At 46.2% G+C, this 6,075-nt stretch overlaps 1 protein-coding gene across 2 annotated transcripts in view; it reads left to right on the forward strand.

Annotated features, from left to right (window-relative positions):
• The first annotated feature begins 268 nt into the window (after nucleotides 1-268).
• Txnrd1 (thioredoxin reductase 1) overlaps nucleotides 269-6,075 on the forward strand; it is a 64,572-nt gene continuing 58,765 nt past the window's right edge. Inside the window, exons 1-3 of one of the 2 annotated variants that reach the window (XM_010631330.3) lie at nucleotides 269-349; nucleotides 4,120-4,174; nucleotides 4,902-4,962. The gene's annotated coding sequence lies outside the window, so the exon portion shown is untranslated. Of the gene's footprint in view, nucleotides 350-4,119; nucleotides 4,175-4,901; nucleotides 4,963-6,075 lie in introns of those variants that run through there. The other variant, XM_010631329.2, reaches the window with a different exon arrangement.

Genomic DNA, 6,075 nt, shown 5'->3' on the forward strand with positions numbered 1-6,075 from the left:
GGCCATCATTTCCCAGGAGCCTCTGAGAGCCGATGCCCGGTGTGGACATCCGAGGGGGACCCCGAGCGAGCTCGCCTTCCTCAGCCTCGTTACTCCGGCCTGGGGCTAAGACTGTGTGGTTCCTGGAGTGAGCCTCACATCAGGCAGTGCGTCATCATCCTCCGCGTGTTTTCCTTTCTGATAATTGTCACCTGTGTTCCCATCGTTTCTAGCTAAGGATCAGTGTCCCGCTTGAGCTGCGTCCCGCGAGGATCCTGTGGCTCGGCCCGGGCAGGCCGGGAGCTCGCGGTGGCCGTGCAGACAGTCGCCGTGGTCATTGTCGCCGTGGTCCCGGAGCAAGCGCACCGGGGTAAGCTTCCCCGCAGGCTGAGGAGAAGTTGTTGGATCTTGAGAATCTGACAGACTTCTGAGCCGAGGTGGAAACAGTTGGATTTCACCTTCAGAGTGGTGTGTGGAGGAGTCGCTTGCTTCGGAATAATTGAGAATGCTGGTCTGGGAATACAGTATCGCTTGGGTAATCTTTTGCTGAGCTTTTGCAAAGCATGGTATGTTCTGAGTTCCTCCGGGTCAGGAAAGCTGTGTGGGGTTGATTTGTGGCTCTTTCTGCATATCTGTAGGGAGGATCGATAAGAACCATACTTAGGCTACGCTGAGATTTTGATGAGTATCTGTTTATGCTCTGGTTTATTGTGGGGAAAATGACTTAGAGAAAAAAACTGTTTCCTCCTGGGTTCTTCACCCTAATTTAGCAGGGAGAAAAGGGCAGTGTGATCACAGCAGGGAGGGACTGGCCTAATCCCTCTGACTCCCCTGCAACGTAAGGTGTGGCTTCAAAGAAGAGCTTCGAGGGGAGGCTGAGGGCACTGTAGTATCACTGAGTTCGAGGCCAGCCTGGGCTACAGAACAGGACCCTGTCTCAAAGAAACTTAGAAAAGAAAAAGAGTGAGAGAGAAAGAGAGACAGAGGGTTAGGGAGAGGAAGAGGGAGAGGGAGAGAGAGGAGAGAGAGAGAGGAGAGAGAGAGAGAGAGCGCTGTACTTTCTGCCTGGAGATGGTGGTTCTCAGACTAGTGTCCGTCTGTCTCTCCACGCCTGCCCACCGGCTCACTTAGGTTTCATTTTCTCTCAGCTTCTCTCTCCCTTGACTTCCTTTCCAGACCTGCATTGTGACACCTGTTACTCTGGAAGCCTCACCTAGACCCAGGCCGTGCGTGTGTGTGTGTGTGTGTGTGTGTGTGTGTGCCTGTGCACACACACACGCATGTTCTCTTTTTCCAAATAAGGGAAGAGAGAAGATGGGCAGGCGGTGAGGAGGGAGATGCTTTCCCCTTCGCCTCTCCCCAGGACACAGGCTGCGTCCCTGTCGACGGGACATGCGCCCTTGTGTGAGGCACATTTTGCTGGCGGTAGGACCGCAGAGGGGTACAGGACACATCCCATCCCTGGTCAGATGGAGAAGGCAGAAAGGACATAGGCTTCAAGGAGCTATGGGCTTAATTCCAGAAGAAGGCAGGGCATCCGAATCTGCTGTGTAATTCTGGCCTCTGGGTGTTACTTGTGCAGTTCTGGTGATCTTGTCTGCTTTGTGGGCTCCCCTCTCCCATATTTGTTTGATTTGTTAAATAGAGGGGTTTGGACTAATTTGTTATTGAGGTTTTTTTTTTTAGCTTTATAATAATATAGCTTTCTAATATTTTCTTTTGCTAAATTATGGTTAAGAGCCTGCATTCTGAAGTTAGAGTTTGGGTCTTGGTGCTGTGATTTAGTAGCCATGTGACCTTGGTTAAGTTACTAACCTGTTGGGTCTCAGTTTCCTCATCTGCAAAATGTGTTTAATGGTGTGTATGTCATAAGTTTGTGGTGAGCCTTAAATTAGTTAATATTTATACAAGACAGAACACACCTGGTACTTAATAAATCTGTGTAAATGTTTGTTAAAAACAAACTATTACGGCCAGGGATTTAGCTCAGTGGTTCTGCAGCCTGCCTTGCAAGTGCAAGGACCTGAGTTCAATCCCCAGTACCAACAAAACAAAACAAAACAAAAGTATTGCTGGGCTGGGATTTAGTTTAGTGGCACCACACCTGCTCGGCAAGCACAAGGTCCTGAGTTCAGATTGCCGGTATCAAAACAAACAAACAAACAAACAATTGTTCTTCCTGTTTTCCAGTTGGGACTTAAAATCTTAGGTGGTGGTAATCTTCCTTCTATACGTAGTCACCAAATACTTGGTTTAATTCTGGCGCAGTTAACCCTACCGCGGTGAAGAGCCACCATTTGAGTGCCTGGGGAACGCTGAGGGGTTTTTGAGACTTTTCAACGTTTTGAAAGAATTGGAAAATTCCACTTTTGCTGGCCGGTCTGCCCCCGGGGTGGGTCTCTACAGTCTAGGCCTGTTCCTTGGAACCTGAAATGAACTGGTCTTATTCTGACTCACTGACTTGAATTCTTCTACTAATTCCACCCCCTTCCTATGCTTCTCACCCACTCAGGAATGGAGAACTGTCTTTGTATTTACATACCTGTCTAAGTGGAGACTTATTCTGACAACCCTGGTAAATTGTCTTCTGTACAAACAGTCTCTGGTTTTACTTTGGCAAACAGTTCCTCCGCTTCCTGAATGTGCTGGTTGGTTTCATTGTGGTGCCACCTGATATGTCTTTGATAGTTAAGTGACTCTTCTGATAAAAAATGGTAAATTTTTCTGCAGAGTACAACTTATATACTTAGCTGTTCATCCCAGTTCTTTTAAAAATGACCTTAGCTGGGCCTAATGGTACACACCTGTAGTCCCAACTATTTGGGAGGCTGAGGCAGGAGGATCACTTGAGCCTAGGAGTTCTAAATCAGCCTGGGTAACAGAGCAAGACCTCCATATTAAAAACAAATCAAAACAACAACAAAAAAAACCTTGACATGAAATTTACTCAGGTTAGTTCTTCTTTGGCTTTAGCAACTCATTTAACAATTGTGCTCTGAGTAACCCGGAAAGGAGGAATTTAGTTTTTCTATTTTTCCTTAGCCGATTAATGTTTCCCTCTCTGTGGGTGAGTAATATAATTTGCATTAATTCAAGCTGGGAAGTGCCCACAGGGAAGTTCTGCATAAAGTCAGTGAGTTTCCCTAGGGTTGTATAACACTCTTACCCTGTGTGTTTTGGATTTGTCCTCCTGAAGACAAAGATCAGCCCTCCCACCTTTTCAGAAAATGCAGTGTGTTTCTCGGAGCTATTTCAGTGGAAGGCAGAAGTACTGAGTTGCAGTTGGCAACTGGTGACTCAGCCCGTCTGTTGCTTGATGTGTGGATCCACTGCCATTTCTCAATAGTGTGTTTGTTTTAAAGGCAAAGTTTAACATCCTCTGCTTTTATCAGTGAGAAGATTCTAGAAAATGGACTTCTATGATTCCATGCAGAGCTTTAATCTTGTACTATGGAACTATGCTAAAGTTCATTCTGAATTAAGATAGCCTAGAAAGTAAATTTCTTAAAGTGCAGTTATGTGTACTCCGGATCCTGGAGAGTATGTTTTCCACATTTCACTTAAAATATACATACATATATATATTTTTTTTTCTTTTTTTTTTTGAGACAGGGTCTCACTATGTAGTTGAGACTGACCTGGAACTCACTATGTAGCCCAGGCTGGTCTCGAACTCACAGCGATCCTCCTGCCTCAGCGCCCCCGAGTGCTGGGATTACAGGCATGCGCCACCACGCCGGCTCACTTATTATATTTTGATAATGACTTTTTGGAGTGGTTTTTAGGGTTTACTCTCTAAACCTGAAAATTTTCTTTTATTGTAACAAACTGTTTTACTTATAAAGCACATGACTATGGGAATCATAAAAATTTTTATGTCATCTGGATATCAGCTTTTTAGTCTTAGAAAGTTGGAATACCAGGCTTATTGGCCCTAGCTTTTGGTCTCCTTTATTTGCTGTCCCTCTTTCCTCGCCTCGTCACTCTTCAGAAGGACTTTTATCTTGTCAAATGTATGTTGCCAGGGACCTGAGTCCAGCCTGGGACCTGGGTCCCCAGGGAAGACTGTCAGAGCCCCTCTGAGCTGTGCGAATGTCCCCATCCTCCCATTTTAACCCAGTGTTGTTCTTGGTCCTGTAGAAATCTGCCAGCCCGCTTCTGTGCAAGATATCTGCTGCTGTTCCAGTAGCGCAAGGTAAGATCTGCTTCCTGACTGATAGTTTCTATGAACTTCAGGCTCCTCTGGCCTTATCTTACTGTACTGGCAAGTAAGAAGGTAGAATGTGGTTGTAAAATCTCTCCAAATATTAATGACAGGCTATTATGTCTTGTACATTGATGTCTTGTATGTAATTGTCTCCTTTATGAGTAGATTGAATGTTATTTATTACTATAAGGTTGGCAAAAGTAACTTATCCATCAAGTAGAATTTTAGTTTTTACCAATGTAATTCATATAAACTGGAATGTATGATTTTTAAACTGATTTATTGGTTGAAGTTTATTTGGCAAAAAAATTAATATTTTATATGCGGAGGATCTTTTCCCCAAGGGTTGCCACCTGTTTTGGAAAGATTAAGTATTGTAGTGGTCATTACAGGCCCATTGCACAGTGGGGTAGACCGAGTCACCAAACATGTAAAATGTATTTTCTAAAGCCACACAGGTGAATCATGGACAGAACAGAATCAACAGACTTGAAATGTCCTTTTAAAGATCATTACTGTGACAGGGGAACCTTGCAGGTTGCATCTGGGAGGTGCTGTCAGTTTTACTTTAAAGTGTTTTGGAAAAAAAAATGAGCTGGAAAGTTTTCAGAGGCGGAGGAGGCTGGGGAGGCACGAAGAGCTGGATAAGAGGCTCTCCTGCTGGTAGTCGTGAACTTTAATTTTTCATTCTCTCCCGTTTTTCAACCTCTTCCAGGTCAAGAAGTTATTTAAAACTATGTGTGTCCTTTATTTTTTGCTTGAACTTGATCAAGCAGGTAAGATTCTAATTTATAAGTTGCACCTGCTCATTGTACACCTCATTTCATCTTCCCTGCCTGCCTTTCATGTTTCTTCCTGGGACTGCTGTTCAGTGGGCCCGACCTTCCGACTCCTCCTGTGGGTGTACGCAGGGCACTCCCGGGACCTGTCTTGCACCTTCGCCGGTTTATAGTCTTGGCATAACTTGACATTTCTGGGAATCGGGAGCCTGGCTGCTATTTTGCACTTCCGGGGTGCGCTGCTGCTTTTATGAAGCTGTTTCCTTTCTACTAAGTAATTCCAGAGTCTTTGGATTAGATCAATTGAGATGCATTGAGAAGTTGTGGCAGGGCCATACGGAGACCCGCAAAGACAAGGATCCACGAGCGGGGCCTGGAACATAGGCTGGGAAGTCCCAGGGACAGAAAGCTGGTGGAGTAAACCAGAGCGCTGCTCCTAGGAGCACAGTGCTTGTGTTTTTGCTTGTGGTTCAGAAGACCCCAGGGCCTCGTGGGCAGACAGCCGGGATCTGGCCGGAAAATGGGCCCGAGGGACAGGAAGCAGAGGGTCCTTCGTGCCGCAAAGGCTCCCGTCACCAAGGGAATAAAACAACGAAGAAGGGACGAAGAGAGAGAGTCATAGCAATGAGATATAAGGGCCATGGGGAGGTAAAGTTCATTTCCAGGGAATGCAGTCAGAGTCACTACCATACAGTGAGCACGTACTGTTTTACAGACGCTGTTCTGGCTTTAGGAGAGTCAGTAACCGTAATAAAAACTCCTCGAGGAAGATTTTATCCATAGTTCACAAGTGTGAATTGAGTGCCAGATAAGTTGGATAACTTTCCCGAAGCCATACACGCAGTAGCTCTGTGCTTCAGACACAACTGAATCAGGGAGGGAGAACCCAGCAGCTACGTAACTCACAGAGGAGGAAGCCGGCCGAAGCGTGCTTCTGGGGTGGGTGACACTGGGTGGGCACGGGTGGGACGCTGCTGCCAAGTGCTTGGGGGCAGGAGTTGGAAAAAGGTTGACAGGGACCCAAAGAGCAGAGCAGAGCAGAGCAGAGCAGAAGGGAGGTCCCGGAGGGCAGCGGCAAGTGCGGCAGCAGCGAGCAGACCGAAGTCCTGC

The sequence above is a fragment of the Fukomys damarensis genome, unplaced genomic scaffold (genome assembly GCF_012274545.1).
Source record: "Fukomys damarensis isolate Sample0158 unplaced genomic scaffold, DMR_v1.0_HiC HiC_scaffold_15, whole genome shotgun sequence".
Classification (NCBI taxonomy): domain Eukaryota; kingdom Metazoa; phylum Chordata; class Mammalia; order Rodentia; family Bathyergidae; genus Fukomys; species Fukomys damarensis.